The sequence below is a fragment of the Pteropus alecto genome, unplaced genomic scaffold, assembly GCF_000325575.1.
Source record: "Pteropus alecto unplaced genomic scaffold, ASM32557v1 scaffold14, whole genome shotgun sequence".
Lineage (NCBI taxonomy): Eukaryota > Metazoa > Chordata > Mammalia > Chiroptera > Pteropodidae > Pteropus > Pteropus alecto.
Genome location: NW_006436810.1, coordinates 9721378 through 9742953, shown reverse-complemented (window position 1 = coordinate 9742953; position 21576 = coordinate 9721378). Strand labels below are relative to the sequence as shown.

Below are 21576 nucleotides of genomic sequence, written 5' to 3'. Positions count from 1 at the left end.
CCTTCCCTAGTCTTGCTGCCACCACCCGTACTAACTCTTGCCTAGGTGATGCGATTCACCCACTTGGTTTCAACTCACTCCAGTTTATCTTATGCTTTGGAACAGATTTGACTAAAATTCTTCCCTGGTCTGGATTAAAATAAAAAAATAAATAAAAATGTTTATCCTCTCCTACAAGACTAAAGGGCCTGCTGCTCACATTCCTCTCTGCTTGTGAATTTTTAGCAGTCAGCGGTCCCTGCTCCTCCTCAGTTAAGATTTGCTATTCCTTAAACCCATCCTGACTTCTTTGCTCTGGGGATTTTTTTTTTCCTGCTGTTTTTACATCCAAGAATACTCTGCTTCCATCCAAGTTACAAAATTCTTCTTCCCGTAAGGCTCAGACCTCCTGGATGAAGGGTCTGTCCGTCGGGAGTGGCCCCGCCGACCTCTAAATCTCTGCCACCCTTCCAGCCTTTTCTGTGCCTTCCTTCCAAGCTTCGTGACATGCTCTGTGATAACTGCTTTGATATGCAAATGCTCGCTAGCCTTTATGTTCTTCCTCTTCTACGTTATAGAAGGGTTGAGGCCCAGAGCCGTGTCTTCTGCATTTATATATCCGCCACCGTGCCTGAAAACGGTCTGGCGCTAGTAACTTACCGCTCAGTGCCATTCACTGAGTGAATGAATGAAGTATACTGGCTTTGCCTTCTCTCACGTTGACTAGTTCGCTTCTCTCCAGCTTCATTCAACTATTATATCCCGAGAACCTGCTACAGTGGGCAATGGTTACATCATAGAGCAAAACAAAGGTCTTTGCTTGAAAGCGCTTACCTTCTAGCTTCTTTGTATTCACCCTACTCAGCTCTTGAAAAACAGGAAACAGTTATTTTAAATGTTATTAATTTTATATTTTGTCATTCCGTGATTAAACTTTGCAGCCAAGAACTTTATGCCTTCTTGATGGCTTGTAACTTTGAGAATCTGGCTCTTAAAATTAGTTACATATCCCAGGGGCTGTGAGGGTGTTGAAAACTGCTTCTTTTCTCTGCCTGTTACATCAAGTCCTTTTGCAAATTGCTCTGAAATAGTAACAAGAGTCTTGATTTTAGTCCTATCTGCAACATTGATACTTCTGCCAGGCCGCTGCTGGTTGACTGCTAGCGAGTCAGTGTTCTTCCTTTGGTTATTTGCTTAATGTTACAAAATAAGCAAAGACAAAACAGTAGTGAATTTTACATCCTGGCATCATTAAGAATGGAGAACAACTTTTTTTCAAAGTTCGGTCTATATGTTATGGATGAGGAAGAACAAACTTTGTTGCATCGATGCATGAAAATATGTCACGTTCACGGCAAACACATTAATGGAAAACGTGCCTAAAATCTTCACTGGATCAGCGTCATTCTCTGTTTTTGATTTTCAGTGACTGCTGGTCACATACACTGAAACGCAGAGTAATCAAATATTTCCTTCTTCGTATAGGACTCTAGCCACGCTGGCCATGAGTCCTTTTTAATTGGAGCTGCAGTGAAACAGTATTTGTGGAAAGATAGGGCTTTCAATGCCAAAACCTAACCATTTTGTTTTCAAATTCCTGAAAACTAAAAAAAGAAATCTTGGTGACATAAATGTTCCAAATTCAAAATATCCAAAAGTGAACTCATCAACTTCCTCCCTGAGCCTGCTGTTCCGTGTCTGTTCTGTCTGGTTAATGATATCACCATCTACCCAGACAAAACCCAAACCCTTGAATCATTTTCAACTCAGTTTTCTCATCTGCGAGATAGACCTTTCGATCCTTTCCAACTCTAAAAAATCTAGTCTGTAGTTCTGTGATTTCTTCATCATACGTATTCCCCCCACACATCTGAACACCACCTCTGAAATCTCTCACCTAGGTCCCACCCTCTTTTTTGAAACTTGCTACTGCTGTAACTCGACTTTTCAGTATTTCTTGACTATTCTGTAATCTCTCAACTGATCTCCCTGTCACATTTTGAAATCTATTTTTAAACCTACATACAGTAAAATTCACATATTGTGTATAGTTTGGCGAGTTTTGACAGAGGTGTAGAAACACGACCACCATCATAATCAGAACACAGAACAGTTCCCTCACCACTAGAAAAACATTCTCCACCTGACCCTTGTAGTCAAACCTTCCCTCCAGGTAGCCCCTGGCAGCCACCGACTCTTCTCCTCTGTGGAGTTTTGCCTTTTCCACGTCCTGTGAATTCGTCTGCCTCTCTTTGAGCACCTGTTCCCCGCCTATCCATTCCCTTCGTCAGTGCCGTAATGTCTCCCTAGAACACCTGTCCTTCCTTTGAGACATCCTTACTTTCTCTGAGCTTCCATTTCCTTGTTAGTATGTGCCTAGGCAAGACTATAGAATTATTCGCCTAAAGAATTCTAATACTTTCTAAGAAGGTTGGTTCTTGAAGAAGACCCTTTGTCTTGCTAATTTACTGATTGATGGGGGAAACCAGGAAAGCAATAAGGGGCTCTGAGTAAGAAGTGGTGCCCCGGAGCTATTGGGATGGGAGAGAAAGAAGAAGGAGAGGGAGAGATGGGAACGGCCACCACAGGGAGCAAAAAGTTGGGGAGAAAGTGTCTTCAGAGGAGGTGCAGGGTGAGAGTTGCTGTGGAATGCGCCCTTGGAAACCCTGCATTAGAGACCTGCATTCCTTAGTCTCCTGTAGAGCTGTATGGGGTTATTTTTGTGTGAGTCTTTATATTGAAAATGGGAGTCAGGAGACCCAGATCTACCGTGGGAACAATAAGGCGGCCTCAGTGGCGTCATCATGAAGGTTCACAAGGTCGCGCTGTGCCCGGCAGTTGGGGTACTAAGGAAATGGCACTCTTCATGTGATTCTATGCCATCTCCAGCCTCTCCATTCACACTCCGCCCCTCAGCCCCAAATTACCCTCAAACCTGACTCTTTAGCTTGGTGTACAGGGACCTCCTGGGCTGACCTGCTGGGCTGGCACCAGGCTTCCCTCTCACGAACCCTGCGTCCCCTCTACTTCCTGTCCTCCCCACCCCCAACCCCCGCCACCCCAGCCTCATGCTCCAGCTGCGTTCGGCTCCACTTTGTTGAATCTCGTCTCCCCTTCAGTCAGAATCAACCTCTCCTTTGTCCATGTTCTCTTTCTGTTTATATAAAATAACCACGGCAGCTTTAAGAATGGAAAAAGGAGGAGCAGTCATTTCTTTTACATCGCGCTCCCCTTTTTATATACAGGTGATTTGCCTGCTATGGGGCAAATCACACTGCCACAGATTTCTGTTCTCAAACTGCGGTCAGAACCTCTCAGGTGACCCTTTGAGGACACAGTCTAGATATACTCCGGGAATACTGGCATCTCTGCCCTGACAAAGCCTGGCAGGCTGCTGTTGTAGGAAGCGGGGGAGAATGCCCCCCGAGAGCGGTGGGGAGCCTGATGCCAGGGCACCTCCTGCCTTCCCTGCGTCCCTGTCAGATAGTTTGTGTGTTGTCGAATTTAAGTTGCCAGCAGAAGGCAGGGAACACAAAGACGTGCCTGCTGAATAACGCTGAGCGAAGATACTTCCAGGATCTTGGTCCCAGCCCAGGCTGAGACACAGAGCGCCCCCACCCAAGCACATAAATCAGCACCACCTTCTTCACATGGCTGCCTGACCCTATACACGATGAGCCCGTGTGTGACTCTCGCGCTCAGGACTCCGTTCTTGTAACAGCCGTTGCACGTGGCTGACATATGTTCGATTCGTGGCCCACACAAGCCTCTAGAACACTCTCCCATCCAGCACCTCGCCGGCAGTGACCCATCTTGTACTTGCATATGTCCCCTTTCACAAGATTGTGGGAAGGTTGCAATCGACAGCTGCCTCCCTGCCCAGACGCAGCTCCAATTAAGGCCGTGCATCCTTGGGAAGATGTCAGGAGGATCGCAAAGGCCCCTCACCCCTGGGGCTCCGTTCCAGAGGTCAGCCAGAGAGAGAACTCAGCAAGGCCAGAGCCCCCACCCACCCTTCTCCTCCCGCCAGCCCATCTTCAGGACAGCGAGCGAGCGTTGGCTTGGCGGGGAGCAGCAGGGGAGTGGAGGCTGCACGGCTCTGGGACGAGCGAGATGTTTTTCCGTTTATAAAGAATCCTTGTTCCAGCCTCCTTCCCTCCAGCTGCTGCACATACGCCCTGCTCTGTCCCTTGAGCGATGTCGCTAGGAGAGCAAGCTGTGGTCTGCCCTGGAGGAGAGCAAGGTGGGGAGCCCGATGTGTGAGACCCCCTGCGCCTTGGGGATGCCCTGTGGCGTGTTGCCCGCGACATCTTCCCCCTTTCCACTCGCCGGAGTGGAGCCTGGTTAGAGCCAGCTCTGTGGCCTTCTGGGATTCTCAGAGTCGGGAGCCAGAGCTGCCTAAGCCAGACCTAGGAGAAAAGGATTTTGAGTAAAACCCTACGTTTTGCTCCCCCTTCCCAACCTGGCATACCCTGCGACCAAAAATTTCATCCGGATGCCCACATGACTTTTTATATGAAGATGCTCCATCTACTGGGGCAACACAAAGTTAGATCTCTGTTCTGAAATGTTGTGCTCTTGCGTCATGGATTTGAAGGTACCTTTCTTGGATTTCAGATTTCAAAATAATAACTCATTTAAAGGCCCCGCTGAGTGCGGGGAGCCCTGTGCATAAGGGTTCAGAGGCTGCGTGTATTCTGCACGGAGTCCTCACACGGAAGCAGGGGGCCCAGGCCACCTGGCAAAGCACCCCTTGCTGTGAATGACCCTCGTGAAGAGTTTGGACACCTTTGGGGCAGCTCAGAGCCTTGGAATGTCTTCTTCCAGGGCCTCCATACAGGGGAAACTGTAATCAGTGTGGCATTTGGTTCCTTGGACAAGAGCCGTGCAATGTCACTTGATGGGGGATTCTTAGGCTTCCTAGTGGGGGTGGAGGAAGCCGGGGCTGATCGTGGGGTCTCTTCTTTTTCTAGCAGCACCTGTACCCTCAGCTCAGCCCGAGCTTCATCCTTCTGCCCCGTAGGGCTTCAGAGAGCTCCATGACCGGCGGGAGCCCCCACTGACCCGTATTTTAAAATGAAATAGAGGCATCTTCACCAGTTCTTTGGTTGCTATAAACTAAAGGTTTGTTCCCTTCCCCCCACCAAATTTGTATGTTAAATCCTAACCTCCAATGTGATAATATTTGGAGGTGGGGACTTTGGGGGGTGATTAAATCACGAAGGTGGGGCCCTCATGATGGAATCAGTGCCCTTATAAAACAGAGCCCAGAAAGCTCTGTAGCCACTCCTGGCACGTGAGGACACAGGAAATGGCCGTCTGGGATCCCAGGCACTGAATCCGCTGGCTTCTTGAACTTGGACTTCTAGCCTCCAGAGCTGTGACAAACAGATTTCTGTTCTTTATAAGCCACCCAGTCTGTGGTATTCTGTGAGAGCAGCCCAAATGGACTAAGACACAGGGATTCTCAACCTTGGCGACGTATTGAAATCACCCAGGACACACTTAAAAGTCCCAATGCCCAGGCTCCACCTCAAACCAGCTTAATCAGAATTTGTGGAGGCTGGAGGGTGGGACTCAGGAATCCATATTTTTTGAAGTTCCCCAAAGGCGCCCAGGCCAAGGCTGCCAGCATCACATTTCCGAGCATTCAAGGACACATCGGTGCCCCTTTTGTTGACCTGCTGCAGTTAGGGTGACAAGCCGGATTCTTGTTGCCCAGAAAAGCAGGGCTTCTTTGCTGTCGCTGCAGAGTCTGAAGTCAGATTTTCCATTGGAATAGGAAACAAAGGCCAAGTTTATTTTAAAAGTGCTCTTGATCTACCTAAAACTAGGAAGTGTAAAGACTCCTGTGGGAACAGTTTATTCTCGCATTTGAATGCGTCTTCGCTTCCTCTGAACCAAGCCTTCCGATTTTATCCATTAAGAAAGGGGCCCTGTGACTTCCTAGGAATATAATTGAACTGGAAATTCTGGGGTCGTGCATTGGGCGACTAGGAAAGTGATCGAAACACTTTTTCACAATGCAGTGAAAAGTAATTTGGAGTGACTCCAAGTCTCTGTGCATCATACCCTTTTCTATTGTGTTTCCGGGTTGGAATATGTATCTCACCTCCAGAAGATATTCCTGACTGATTCTGTCCAGTGATTATTTGCTTAGAACTTAAAAAGAAGAAGAGCAGATTCCGTACATTTGCACTCAGTTAACCATGCAAACATTTTTAGGCTAAGAAAATAAGCAACTAAATTGGTGGTTTGTTTTATTATGAAACTGGTTGAGTTGCACAGGCAGAGAGTTTAGCTCCCAGACTAGAAAAGGTTAAGTATTCTTGTCAAAGAAAACAAAAAACTCAGAAAGCTTTACTATTGGTTGAAGTTCACTGAAATCAGAAAACGATCCATTTGATAGCGACCAGAGACCTTTGGCGGTGACACGGAATGTTTTTAATTCTGTGAGATGGGCCTTTCAGAACTCTGCAGATTACATTTGTTTTGGCATTTGGTGTTTTTGTTGTCATATTTATTGCCTTGAGTTCCTAGTGGGAGTAGTTTTCTGCTCCTAATTACCCAAAGGCAAGAAAAAAAAAAAAAAACTAGAATAAAATAAAGCGGGGAGGGGAAAATGTCTTGAAAGTTTCATTAATTGCAAAACGAAGTTAAATGGAGCGTTCAATAAAAGTACTTCTCAGAACTGATGGCCGATTTCTCAGAAAGAGTCCATTAAAGCTGGATCCTCCAAAGCAGTGGAAACCCCAGGAACAAAAGCCAAATGCCTGGGAATTGAGTTTCAGAAGAATTTTTGAATTGGTGCAGCTCAGTAATTTACAAAATGGAATGGAATCATTGACCTAAAATCTGTTGAGCTAAGATGGGCTAATCCATTTAACTCACATGGACTATGCACATTCAACTCTTGCTGTTATTATATTTTTTACTGCCATTTATGAAGCATTTTTCTGTGAGCCAGTGCCTGTGTTTTGACATTCATGATCTTACTTTTGATGATTACAAAGATTCAGTGCCTTTCACAGGAGTCATTAGTAGATTATGGAAGGGTCGTAATGCCGACTCGGTGTTTCTGTAATGACATTTGAAATGTTATTTAGATGTATATTAAAGCTGACCTTGAAAATAAGATTTCCATTCCGTTGACAAATCAGACCTCCATTCAGGAGGAAAAAGGAAAAAGAAACGAAGTCAACTTTCTTTATTGCTTAAGCTGTAGGCTAAAGTGTGTGTTTGGTCTGATCATTTTCGAGGAGGTCACGATGGGCTGTTAACGCACATCTGGGATTTTGTCGATCGGAAGCAATTTTGACAAACTTCTAGGGTAAATTCTGATCCTTTGGCACATGAGAAAAATAACTACGAGTTGCATCTCATGGATTGGAATTTCAGTTTAAAGAGAATCAAAATTGTAATTTAAAAGTCGTTCAAGGGTGCCCTGTAGCTTAACTTTCTTAATTACATACGTCAAGAACTTGGGGTAACAACCTTACATGAAATGAGTTAAGTCAGGTAATATTAATGCCCTTTTAATCAACTATAACCTTTGACTTACCTAATCAGCATTAAGCTCATCATAGCCAACAAGAGCTGTGGGCTACATTGAACTACAAGTAGAATATTTAGTAAGTCAGATAATATTAGTTACTGCTATGGACTAATTTGAGTGTACTCTTTACCATTAAAAATTCTTATTGGTATTTATGTTAAAAACAAAATAACTTAAGGAAATTGTTAACTGAGTATTGGATAGGGTGATTAAAAAGCAACAACTCCCAACAGCCAGACAAATAATCGTGAGCCTGTGATGGTTATGTTGTCTTGTCTCTATTCTGAGTGATAAAATGAACTTCTCTGGTTTGTGAGTGTACCTTACAATAACAATTGCTGCCATTTTTCAAATTTTAAAGTAGTTTTTAAAATTGTGGTAAATATATATGTATATATACACATATATATGCACTTATGTCAAACATAAATTTTACTATTTTAACCACTTTAAATGTCCAGTTCAGTCGCATTGAGTACATTCACACTGCTGTGCAGCCGTCATCACCACCTATTTCTAGAACTTTTTTCATCTTCCCAAGCGGAAACTCTATACCCGTGGAGCACTATCTCCCATCCTCCCCTCCCCCCAGCCCTGGGCAGCTGCCATTCCGCTTTCTGTCTCTATGACTTTGACTACTGTAAGAACCTCACCTAGTGGAGTCATATTTGTCATTGCCTCGTTCCACTCAGCAAAATGTCTTCAGAATCCATCCATGTTGTAGCCAGCGTTGGAACTTCATCCCGCCCCGACCCCCCTTTTTTTTAGGTGACCTCACAGATTGCAAGGACCTTGTCAGCTTACAATCTCTTATTTTGTATTATTTTGTTTACGCCGACAGCACCTGGTCCTAGGTGGTCTCCTATCCGAGTACTAACCAAGGCCGACCCTGCTTAGCTTCTGAGCTCAGACGGGATCGGGCTCATTCAGGGTGGCATGGCCGTAGACAACTTCATCCCTTTTTAAGGCTGAATAACATTCCATTGAGTGTATATACCCGGTATCCATTGGGTCCATGCCAAGTACTAGAATGTAACGCCAGGCGGTTTTCCATAATGATTGTATGAATTCAGACTCCCACCAGCTGTGGGTGAGAATCCCTGATATTTCGCATACATGCCAGACTTAGAATTATCAGTGTTTATTTTAGCCGTTCTGGTGCGTTCATAATGGTATCATGTTGAGGGGTTCCCCCCTCCGTATCACTCTGATTACCAATTGTTGATGACTAATCGCTTTTTCACATAGATATGGAGCATCCTTTTTTGTGACATGGCCATTCAAGTCTCACCCGTTTTTTCTGACTGTATTGCCTGTGTTTTTCCTATGGATTTGTGGAGTTCTTCGATCTCCTGGACCGAACTCTTCGTTAGTCATATTTGTTGGAGATACCTTCTTCCCCTCTGTGACTTGCCGTCTTAACTCTCAACAGAATCTTTTGATGAAAAGAAGTTCTTAGTTTTAGCCTTAAAATCGCTCTTTTCTTTTACGGTTGATGCTTATCATGTCTTGCTTAAAAATCTCCCCAACTCAAGGTCATGAAGATTTTCTCTAACATGAACTTCTAGAGGTCGTATTACTTTGCCATTCACACTTACGTTTATATTATACCTGTGAATATCCTGAGCTGGGATGGCAGAGTTTTCTATTTTTCCTACATGGATGTCTAACGAACCCAGCCCCATTTACTGGGGAAAAACATCCTTTTCCCTAATGCTCTGTAGTTAGGATTTTCAAAAAGTAGGTGTCAGTATATGTGGGGATCTGATTATAAGCTCTGTATCCTGTTCTGTTGGTCTGTCACCTACACCTGTGCCAATACCATAGCGTCTGACTTACTCTAGCCTTAGAAGTCTTGGCATCCGATAGAATAAGCTCTTTACCTCATCCTCTCTCCCTCGAGTGTTTCCTGCCTGTATCTGGCCTTTTGGGCTCTGCTTTTAGAGTCAGTTTGTCAAGTTCCATAAAAGTACCGACTGTCATTTTGATTTGAATAGCATTTCTTCCCAATAATGTCTGAGTAAAATTCATTTCAAGGAAGGCGGGGGATGGCGACACAATAAAAAACTAAAACGAGGAGAAGAAGAAGAGGAGACACACTTGGGCCCTCCCCAGCCAGGATTTAGCAATCTTCAAATGTCCGTTTTGGTTTTCGAGTGGCATTGCTGGGTGCAGAATTAGAGACTTCGCCTTCGAGAATCGAACATTTGCTTCCACTGTGTGTGTCCGTACGGGGCGTGGCGGAGGGCGGGGCGCGCCGGGACCAGGGGGAGACCAGGGTCCCTCCACGCAGCTTGTCCTGAGAGACGGTTCTTTAAAACACGCCGCCCTCCTCCTCCCTGGCGTCTTTCTCTCTTCCCGCTCTCGTACCGGGCAGGGCGCGGCGTGACAGACGCCGCCGTTGGAAGAAAGAGCTCATTTTGCAGCAGCAGTTACGAAAGGGTTTGCTGGTTCCCAGGGAAGCCGAGCCCTTTAGGACCAACCTTCAGTTTGTCTGTTTGTTTCTTCGATTGTTGGTTCCTCTGTCAGCAAATATTTATAAGGGCCTGTTACGTGTTGGGTGCTTTCCTGGGGCTAGGGAGCAGGACAGACAAGTCCCTGGACCCTTCGAACTTAACTCTAGTAGCAGAGACGGGCGATAAACCGTGAAGCGTACAACTTAATGTTGGGCAGTGATAAGTTCTGTGGAAAGAAAAGGAAGGGTCAGGGGATGGTAAAAGGAATGGAGAAAGGTAGCCTGGTGGAGGCTGAGAGAGATGTAGGAAATACAGCCTACCTACCCACATCGTTCCAAACCGTCAGTGTCATGCCTTCACCATCCCGTAAAGGAAATACTGCAGAAAAAGAGTCAGTTGTAATAAAGTGAGTGATTCGACATGTTGGTGTAGGCGTGGCCATGTTTTGCACCCCAGCTGGGATCACCGGCATAAAGGCAGCGACAAAGGCAGATGGCTGCGGACGTATTGTATGGGTGACTCAGTGACAGTCGGTGTCTCCTGTAGCAATGTGATACTTCTGCGGGGATGAATACTCTTTAGCAAAGTTCTAAGCAGAACAAAGTACGTCGTTCGACATGTAAGATGGCATTGGGTGTTTCGCCAGCAGGTGTTGGAGAGTCATGGGGGACACGGGGCATTTCTCGGTTGTGCTAGACCATCCTGTGCATTTCCGGTCAGCCACCCTCTAAACGCTGCTCATGTCTCTGTTACTGTATGACGACCCCGACTGGCCCCACGCCTTTCCCGGATGCCCTGGGTCGGTCCTGCTCCCATCAAGAACTTCTGTGGGGCCTGGTGGACCCCAGCGAGGATTTTGGAACTTGTCACGTGTGCGATGGGAAGCCAGTGGGCAGTTAAGAGCAAGGAGGTGACGTGATCTGACATAGGTCTGAAAGGAATCTCCCGACCGTAGCAGAGCGAGGTTTCTGTGTCGGAACTGCTCCCTAGGGAGAGAGCCACAGAGGTGCTGTGCTGACCTCCTTGTCTTTCCGCCCAGCAGCCTGTCTGTCTGCCCAGAGTTGTTTAAATGTCCCGTCCAAGGGCCTCTGTGGACTCCTCAGCAGAACCTGGCTGTCCACGGCGGTGTGGCACCCTCACGGTGCCCTTTGCATCCCAAGCCCTTGACGAGTACAGGTGTTGGCTGTCACCTCAGGCAGATTTCGACAGCCTCACCTCCCCACCCTCATATACACCCCTCTTCTGTTTTGACTCCCCTTCCTACAATCAATAACAGACCCACGCAAAGTGGTTGGAAGTAGCTTTGTAGTTGAACTTCACACTCGGGCTGTCGTGCCAGACAGCCTCTCCCTCGGAGCCTGAGCCCCTCCAGTGCGCACGCACCCCTCCTGGATGTGGCGCCATCTGCTCCAGGGTTTGCTTTGGGCCTGCGATCACAGAAGCGTTTCCTGTAACTAGAATGCCCGGAGCCAGGCCTGCCAGACAATAGATAGATAATTGGATAAATCCTAAACTGGAAACTGCAAACAATAAAGAAGAGAACTCCACGTGACGCGTGCTGCCCAGCGAGGCTGTTTACACATGAAACTACTTAAGCAAGTTCTTTATTTTTCAACAACAGTGGCGCTCGTCTGGCCCTGACCCTCGGGGGCCACCCTCTAGGTGCGTGTAAGAGACGAGTTGCGACCTAGATGCAAAGGCCCCTTCCCAGTTCTCTCCCATCCTGTGGCTCCGGGGGCGTTCAGGGGTGCCGAGGACAGGACAGAGAGGGCAGTGCCGCTTGTCACTTGCCATGTGCATGGGAGGATGCGTGGCAGGAGTGACCGGCATCATTACTGCTCTCGTGCGTGTGTTGGCATTGAACGTGGCCTCAGTAACTCAGCAGCCTTCAGTTCACCCAGACTTTGGCCATCAAAAATTATTCCCAAGTTTTTTGCTATGTAAGGATGTTGGAGCTAAGTAGTGAGTGTGTATAGCGTAGGAGCTGAATACGCGCTTCCTCAGGGACCCCATACGGAATTACGGAGGCAGAGTCTACGTCTGTTCTTACGTGTGCTGGCGAGTGAGCGTTTGCCTCCTAGAATGTAATAATAGGACTACGCTCGTTACGTCTTGGGCGTAGCGGGACTTAGAATTTTCTGTTTTAAAAATTAAGCTTTTATTTATATTTACCAAATAAGTTGACAGATAACCTGGATTCAGCCAAGTGCATGAAACTTTATTCTTTTGGAAGAAGGTGGAGCTCGTGGCAAAAATTACTGCAGGCTCCATGCGCAGTGGCTTCACTCATATGTCGAAGGTTGAAGAAAACTTTATTTCTTTAACAGTAAGGGTGGGAAGAATTCAAATATTGACCTTTGTGGATCTCCAGTGTGGGAAAGTGTTATTTCAAATACTTTTATAAAAGGTCAACTCCCGTGTTAGGTAGATGGGCCTTAACCAAGCATTACCAGGAAGTCTCAGAAATTGGGGTATGACATTATAGGCATGAAGGAATGATCCAGATTGGGCTAAATCAGAAGATAGAGACAATGTCTTCCCATCTTTCCTGATCTTGAGAGAGATGGGAAGGAAGAAGAATCAGCTTCAGGAATGGGGACAGGAAGTAAAGCATGAGAAGGGCTTTCTAGATTTCTTTTCAAAAACAAACGTTCAGAGAGTGTCCCAAAGTGGCTTTTTCCTCCTGACAAATGTTTTTCTTCCTTTTTGAGGGACATCACCTGAATAATCTTCATCCATCTTTCTATTTTATTCTTACTCTTCATTTGATCTGAGATGCTTATAGAAACAGAAAGCATCTTGATCGGGAAGGTCTGAAAAAGGTCTTGTCTTCGTCCTCTACCGTCACCTGCCGAGTCCAGAAAACACAGTGAACACAGAGCTCTTAGAAGAGACGAGTCAGGCAAAGGCTTTAGAGGGGTGGGGCGGCCAGAATTAGGGGGTGGCCAGAGACTTTGATCACAAACCGGGGACGGTTAGAGCTGAAAGGAACTTCAGTGTCACCTGCTTCTCCTCCCTTATTTGACAGATAAGAAAAATAAGGTCTGTAAAGAGTTAAAGAGACTGCCAGGGGTTGACCAGCTAATAGGTGGCTGAGCTGGCCATCTAAGGGCAGATTTTTGATGAGGAACTTTCTGGACTTTTTCAGATAGGATCACGTAACTGTCGCAGAGAGGAGGAAGGACTTGAATGATTTTTTTTTTTTTTATGTAACCATAAGCTGTTTTAATTCTTTATCATCGTCAGTGTAGTTTGGTTTGCTTTTGACCTTCACCACCCCCACTGGTAAACGTAAATTGTGGTTGTTAATTTGCTTTCCTTGACATGTTGTGAAGGACTCTCTTTTTAAGGAGTTTGTAGGGTTTGGAAGGGAGAGTGTTGTACACTGCTTCCCGCTGCTCTGATCCAGTGAGAATGGCCTTGAAAAACTCAATGCGAAACCCTTGCTCTGGTCTGTAAAAGTTTGCACAATGCATTCTCCTTGTGTATTGGTTGATGGGTTTTGCAGGAAAATCTAACCAGGAGGAAACATTCTGACACTGGCATTAGCCTTGCTCTTCATGTCTCCAATTTATACTCTACTTTTTGTCTGTAAATTTACCACTTAAAAAGGACTATCTTTTCATGGAACATGGACTTGATCTTTTTATATATAGCATTATGGAGATGCTGCTGCATTCCCAAATCCTCCTAGGAAGTCGAGAAGCTTATTTTTATTTGGTCTCTGTCTTCCCTGTGATTAGAAGACTAGGTCGTAAACAAGCAGTCAGGCAAAAGGGCTACCAAGAGACGTACAACAGAAGCAGCCTCAGAAATAGAAATTGAATTTATAGGCAATGAGATAGGGTAATTAGTTTTTATATTTAAAAATATCCTCAAACCATGGGAGTGTGTTGTCTCAGACAGAGACTAGAATTGAGTTTGAATCCTGATCCCTCCAATAATAGTATAGTGAAAGCTGCTTTGTGTAAAATGTGTACATAAGTCTGCTGTGTCTGTGTGTCTGTGTATATAATATTTATATTCCTCTCAAACACTGTAAGTCTGAAAATTCGGATTGCACAATCATTTGTACTTGTAATTCCTAGCTTCAATGTTGATATAGCTAAGGATAGTCTGATTAGCCCATTCTGCCTTTTTTTCTTTGAGTGGTTATTTGGAGTTTCAAAATCAAACAAACAAAAAACTGTATCTGTTGTTTATTCACAGTGTTACATTTTTTATCCAACTGTCATTCCCCACAGAATGTACATCGAATACATGACATGTAGGTAAAACGATAAGAGACACGAGAATATGACGTGTCGGCTGATGTCGAATAGGTATCAGTTCAACGTACCTTCTGTAATGGCTGTGTGTTAGTCACTGGTCTCTGTCGTTCTGAATTGGCAGAAACCGGACCCTGATTTCGGGTCATGAACAGATTTGTTTTTTCAGGGTTGTGTCACGCCTTTGGGGGCCATCTTGTCTGAAGTGTGCTATCTCCCCAGCTCCGGTCCATGGGGACAGAGAGAAATAGCACCTGTCAGCTCTGCTGAAGTCTCCCACATGTGGAGTCAGTCACTGGTTCTCTGCTGAGGGTTCAGCTCATGAAACTGCCACGACTTGTGGCATCCTTGTTCTCCTGAGTCAAGACTAAGAATGGGATGCACCTGAAAACAAGAAGAGACGATGCCTTCCTCCCCACTTGAGCAAAGAGAGGTCAGAAGCACGACCCCCTCGGTCGCTGCTCCGTGGGTCCCAAGGAGGGTTTCATCAACCCCAGGATCTTTGTCTCTCTCTTCTGCCTCCTGTCACAAATCTGTTTCAAAGGCAAGAAAAGAGATGGTTGTTAAAGCATAAACCTCCAGGTCAGGTCTGGTTACATCAGACTCTGAGATGACGTCCAAAACCTTTTGTTGAACTGCAAGTACGAGATCGGTTTGAAATAACGGAGCCATTCATTGCCTAGGGATAGGAACTCTTTCCGTTGTAAAAGGCAGCTGTTGGGTTGGTGTGTGGGGCGTGTTTGTGTATGCATGAGTGGGGTAAGCTCGGGAATAGCGTTAGCCTCTCGTGGGGACCGAATTCGGCCGTAAGACCCGATGCACCTAAAAACTAAAGCAAGTGAAATGGGGCAGCCGAACCCTGTGTTCAGAGGGATTTTCATTCAGGTACCATTTCTTTCAATGGCTTGGAGTTTTCGGTGTCAGATCAAGTTTTCTTTCTTGCGCCCCAATGCCTCGTATGTTTGTTTGCCATCTGTTCATTTCCATTGCAAACTGCTCTTAACACAATGCTGCTCGGTGTTAATTAGAACATGTGTCTCTCTGTCATTCATCTGGGGAAGGGGTTAATGATGATTTATGTCCCTTTAATTGGTTTTCCTCCAAACTGTTACATGTCATTTATTATTTTATAAGACTGGAAAGAGAGAGAGCACCTCATTTTTATTCTTTATAGTTTTAATCACATGGCTCTCTTTAAAACCAGTCTTGGTCTAAATGTTTCGGTGTTTAAAAAATGTGGTCCTTCAAATTCATATTAAGTAGCCACACGTGTGAGTGTGTATTTACTGCTTACCAGTGAACAACTTACTGCTTACATTTGTTAATTTGTTTCTGAATAGGTGACGTGATCACATGGTTCTAAACTCAGAATGTATAGGTATATAGGTATATGTGCGTGGAAGCGTGCATACGTGTTTATCTTGTATATACAGAGGGAGGCAAACACGTGCGTGTTGTTCTGCATGCATGCCTCTCACCTAAATACGTTTTGGAATTCAGTGCATATGGATGTTAGGACTGAGCTACCTCTTTCTTTGTTAAGGCTGCATTGTATTAACGTACTGTGCCTTATTAACCAGTTCCTTACTGGTAGACATTTAGGCTGTTTCTCATTTGTCCTGGGACAAACAACGATGCAGTGAATAGCTTCGTATTACCTTATTTTGTGCCTATAGGAAAGAGATCCTAGGAATGGAATTGCGCAACCCAAAGTGCGTTTGTCGTTGTGGTTGATTCTGTCCAATTGCCCTCTGTAGAAGGTAGCGGTTTACAGCTCCAGCAACGGTGTGAATAGTCATGAGTCCTTTTATATTTGCGGAAATAACGGGTGAAATAGTCATCTCGGTTTCTGATTTAATTTGTCCTTTCTCTTATGAGTGACGTAGGGTGTAATGAACCACTTAAAGTGAAAGATAAATACGTGTACTTAGATGTTGTATATATAGACATTTCAAATGAAGAAGCTTAATCGTGCATTTTCTCCGCACCCCCTCAGAACACCAGTAAATGATATCTGGTTTTTAATAAATTAGCCAATTTCTAGATTGCTGTGTTATTAACAGTACATATGCTATAAGTGTTGGAAGATACGTAATATTCTCCTTTATGTAATTACCAAAAGCATATTGCCGAAATCAAATTTCAACTGAAATTTTTCAGAATAATGCGTTTTAAACTAATCTAATCCAGCTTCGATTTGCAAGGGTACATTACATGATATCTTTTTAGATATAATATTTTAAGTCAATTAAATTCTGACATATGTTGCTTTTTCCTTAACGTACACAGATTCTAGAGAAATCACGTTTTGATAGGCATGATGAAAACATGTTCTTTTCGATTAAAAAAAATGACCACCTTCTCCTTGATATTTTTCTTTGTGCTGAGCTCTAGATGAAATTCTCTTGTGACTGTTGGTGATGACTGTTGCTGTAATAACTAGATTCACCTAGAAGATTCTCTGACCTCTGTCAGAGAAAAGTCAGGGAGTCTGTTATTAGTGCCAGCTCTTCTTGGTCCATATTTCTCGCTTGCTATTTCTCAAGTCACATAAACCTCTGTAAGTGAGAATATACATTGTCCATGTCTTGGTTAGGCTGAAATATCTCTTATATTTTAAAAGAGAAAGCTGATAGTTCACACAGTTATAGACTGAATAATAATTCCATGGCTTGGGTACCATTTGTTTTTCTTCCCTGAGAGTCCCAGCTATGGTTTCTTTAGGCCATGAAAAGAGATGGTTTTTTTCGGTGAGTATGAAATTTGAAAACTGAGAGCCTGGTACATTATAATAGTAGGGGTTTCCCTTTGGGATAAATATACTTGCATTGCAACAAAACTTTGTGAATAATAAAATGGGCATATTTCTATTGCCCAGTCAGGAAATCAACCAGCGTTTAAAAATGAAGTTGCCTTGAATTTTTCATGGCAGTTTTGAATTGTGGAGACGTAACTGCCATGAAACAGGTCTCCTCTCAGATGCAGACTCACAAGACTTTGGAGCCAGAAGGAGGCTGGGGGTGACCTAACAGTGAATTCCAGTTTTATAGGCGAGGGAACTGAAAGTTAGAGAATCTTAGGAACATTTTAGTGAGTAAGTCACAAAGCGGGCGCTCTTGAATCCCGGCCCCAGACTCCGCCTGGCTGACTTGTTCCAGAAATCCTGCTTAAGCATGATTTTTTTTTTTTTTTAAACTGGATAAATGCATGCTCTTGGAGAAGTCAGTTCTAAGGTCTCTCGGTAAAACTGGGGTAGTTGGACTTGTGGTGGGGGTGGTTTTGCTGAAGACCCGCAGCAGCAGAGACCCGCAGAATGCTCTCCTAGGAGACACCTAGACGGTACACCTGTTCAGACAGGCACACGGAGCAGCACGGTCTTCAGGAGTGCTCCCCGTGGTGTGGAGATGCACCCACAGGACAGCGACAGCTTCCTAGAGACTTCTGCTGTGTGTAAGGAGGGGAAGCAAAGGAGGGCAGGAATGTTGGAAAAAAAATAAAGGCATCACCGCCCATCCAGTCTGGTCAGAAACGTGGCTTTATGCGAAGCATTTACGGAAACCCACTGTGAGGTCTATTATTACATTCTTAGAAAGGAAGAACGCGGGAGAAGAAAGGAAAAGAGAGAAAATGAAGTAAGGAGGGAGAGAGGGTAGGACAGAAGAGCAGAGGGAAGGAGGGAGGGAGCCTGGGTCCTAACCTGGACCACAGGTAACGCACCTTCTCGATCTCCTGCTTGGACCGAAGGGGCCATTGCTATTTGGTGACAGCTGCCTTAACCACAGTCCAGACCTCTTAAGTGTTACCGATTTGTCTGGCTCCTCCCAAAGTAGTATTTCCAGCCCGAGTCCTTCACCTGGAGTTTAGACACCCACAGCTAACTGCGGCATTACCCGATGTTTGAACCTCGGCACATCTGGGACGTAAGCTGTCATCTTCCTTTCTCCCCCAGCCAGTTCCGTCGTCGGAACTCATCTCGATGCATTTCCTCGCGGTCGTCCACACTGGCCAGGTCAGGAGGCATTCTGGGAGTTATCCGTGGTGCCATCTCTGCTCCCTCCTCCTGCTCCGGGCCAGGAGGCCCGGCCGTTTCCGCCTCCCCCGTGTCTCCTCAGTCCTCGTCTTGTTCTTCATCGTGGCCACTTCTTAGCTCACGAGCTCACGGCTTCTTCTCAAGTCCTTCGGCAATCCCCAGGGGGCTCCCTGCCACCCAGCTGTGCCTTCCTCCAACTTGCCTTCCAGATGGTTGCCAGAGAACTCTTTCTAGGAAAGCCTGTCCAAGCGTGGAATTCCCCTGCCCTAAATGCTCCATTTGCTGCCCGTCCTCCACAGAGAAGCCGCCCTGACTGGTCCCTGCTCGCTCTTCCCGCCATGTCTTTGGCTGTTCCCATCCTCACAGCCTACACCCTTGGGGGCACCAGTGCATTTCCTGCCCTTGACCTTCGCACGTGCTCTCCCTCTTCAGCGGCACATCCTGCTAGCCACTGCCTCCCTCTTCCCGGTCTAAATCCTGCTCATCTTTCTGGTCTCAGCTCAGGTGGCACTTTTCAGAGACATCATCCTTGACCAGCCAAGTACACTTAATTCACAAACACTTCATACCTTTACTGAGTGCCAGGTGCTGGTCTAAGGGCTTTACATACATACATATATACATACATACACACACACACACATACGTATTCATTCATTCATTCATTCATTCATTCATTCATCTACTCCCTAAAACCCCGGCAGGAGGGGAGGGTTACTATCCCCACTTTATGGATGAAGAAACAGACCTCGTTTGAGAGCTGAAGTAACTTGGCCAAGGTCACAGAGCCCACTCATGAGACCCCTCGCCTGGGCTGGTCTCATGAGTACCCCACGATGCTCTCCTTAGCTTCTCTCGCTGGCCTGCTGGCTGCAAGGCTGGGCCAGAGCCAGCTCTGGCCACTGTTTGGCACTTGATTCAGATTTGTATGTGGTGTATACATTGATATGTATATGTGTGTGTGTGTGTGTATAACCTATTCATAAATATAAATACATATTTATAAATACACACATATATAACTTACTTTTTGAATAGGTAACACAAGTACATGTTATTAAATGCGAAAGACGCAAAGTGTACAGTGACAGGAAGTGTCTCTCCCACCCTTTGCACCCCACCGCTTCTCCCTGGAGGCAGCTACGGCGGCCGGTCTCTGCGTCTTTCCCCCGGGGACACGTGAGTGTGCATGCACACACTGCCATTTTGTTTTTACACGTGTGCTAGCCCAGTCTGCTCGCAGGTTTTAATTTGCTTCGTTTGCTTAGCAGTATTCCTTGGGGCTTGTTCCATATCAACACATGAAGAGCTTCCTCTTCTCCTTCGTGACTAAATAATAGGCCATTTGAGGGAGATGCCATAATTTATCGAATCGGTCTTCTTTTGTTGGATACTTAGATCGTTCTCAAACTTTTGCTAGTACCAACGTGGCTGCAAAGATTAGCTTCCTCCGCGCATGATTTTCACACGTAGGAGTTTCATCTGCAGGATAAAATCCTGGAATTGGAATTTAGGGTCAGAGGGGTAAGTACATTTAAAAATTTGATAGATAGTGCCAGATCGTCTTTGGAGAGGATGTGTCCATTTGTTCTCTGATGAGTAATTTACGAGAGTGCCTTTTTCCTCATACCCTCTCCAGTGCGCTATAATAAAATGTTTTGATGTTCACCAAACCAAATACATCTAGTCTGCATTTCTCTTATATGAGTAAAGTTTATTATCACTTAATGGGTTTGTGCACTGTTTGGATTTTCTTTTATATTAGCTGACGGTCCGTTTGGCTTTGTTGGATCTTATTGATTTATAGGCATTCCTTATATGTGAATGAAAAAATCAGCCCGTTGTCTATGATTTATGTTGGAAATAGTTCTCTGCTTTATCATTTGTCTTTGTTTATGGTTTTTTTTTCCCCAGGCAGAAAATTTTTATTTTCATGTAATCGAATTTATCAGTTTTTTTTTTGTTTGTTTACAGCCTGTGGGGTTTGAGTCATAGTGTGACTGGCCTGCCTCACGCCTAGATTATTAAATCCTCTTCCATGTGCACGTGTGGATGTGTGAAGTTGTTTCAGAGAGAGAATCAGTAGAGTATAACAGCTTGGAAAACAGATTCTGGAGTCAGACTGACCGAGGTTTCAGCCCAGGCTTCATCTTTAACTAGCTCTATCATCTCGGACGAAATGTTTCAATGGGTTATTAGAGTCTGCATCCCAGGGTCACTGTGAAGGTCAAAGGCGACAGCATAGGGAAGTGTCTCGTTTGCTCACCGAGAGCTCCCTCTGTTGTGTTATTCGTCTCCAGATGCCATAGGAAGGAGGACACAGCCCAGCCTTCTCTTCCTTTCACAATCTTCCTGCATCGTGCCCGACCCCTCCCAGGCGCACCCCCGCCCCCAGCCTTAGTGCGGGCCTCCGCGGGAAGTGCATGAGTGGTCATTTCGAGGGCTTCACTGTTTGTTTTGATTTGAGAGGGAAAGGCCCGGAGTCTGGCTGGAGCCACCTGGAGTGCCACAGGTGCTTCTCCGGCGTCCTCACTTGCCACGCATCTGTTCTCCCAGCCTCTGGAGGACCCTGGCGCCTAGCCGGACCTCGAAGCTTTGTTTCTTTGCGTGGGTCATCAGTGAGAGTCCACGTTCTTCCCTTTGGCCACCTTGCAGCCCCCTGCCCTGTAGGGTCCCCTTGCATCTGTGCCTTCCGCCCTGTGGACATTCTCCGTCTGTCAACAGTCGCCTCCTCTCTGTATTCTGTGGGCTGGCGCCTTTCCTTGTTCTCGTTCATATTCCGAAGGGACATGAAACGCTGTAGCATAGTCCACACAGCAGGTGCCCAGCAAGTACGGTGACCAGATGAGTGGGAGGAGTCAGAGGTGTGCGGCGTAGGAACTGATGGTGAGAGCCACGAGCTCCTGGGCCCTCGGTCTCCGTTCCCATCGACCAGAGACGAAGGGGTCATCCAAAGCAGTTAAGTTCTTTAGTGGATGCTCACCCTAAAAATTTCCATTATGTCAGCTTCTGTTAACATTTACTAAAATTTTAGTTAGTTGTCATAGATGTTAACGCCTTAGAAATGTTTATTATCGTGCAGGCTGTTCAAACACACCAGCCCTTGGGCGGCAGAGCCGAGAATTGGGCCTGAGTTTTCTGACTCTCATCTCCGTCTCTGGCTCCGATCCTCCTTTGTCTCTGTAAGTGTTTCTTCTGTACACTTAATTTTGGCCGTGGCCACTTGACATTCCGGCAGTAGGAGATGCAGCGAAGCAGTAAGATCGCCTCCCATTTAATCTCGCCACC

General features: G+C 45.6%; 1 protein-coding gene across 1 annotated transcript in view; it reads left to right on the top strand.

Moving 5' to 3' along the window:
- BCL2 (BCL2, apoptosis regulator) overlaps positions 1 to 21576 on the top strand; it is a 167377-nt gene that overhangs the window by 27350 nt on the left and 118451 nt on the right. The gene's annotated exons all lie outside the window — the stretch shown is intronic.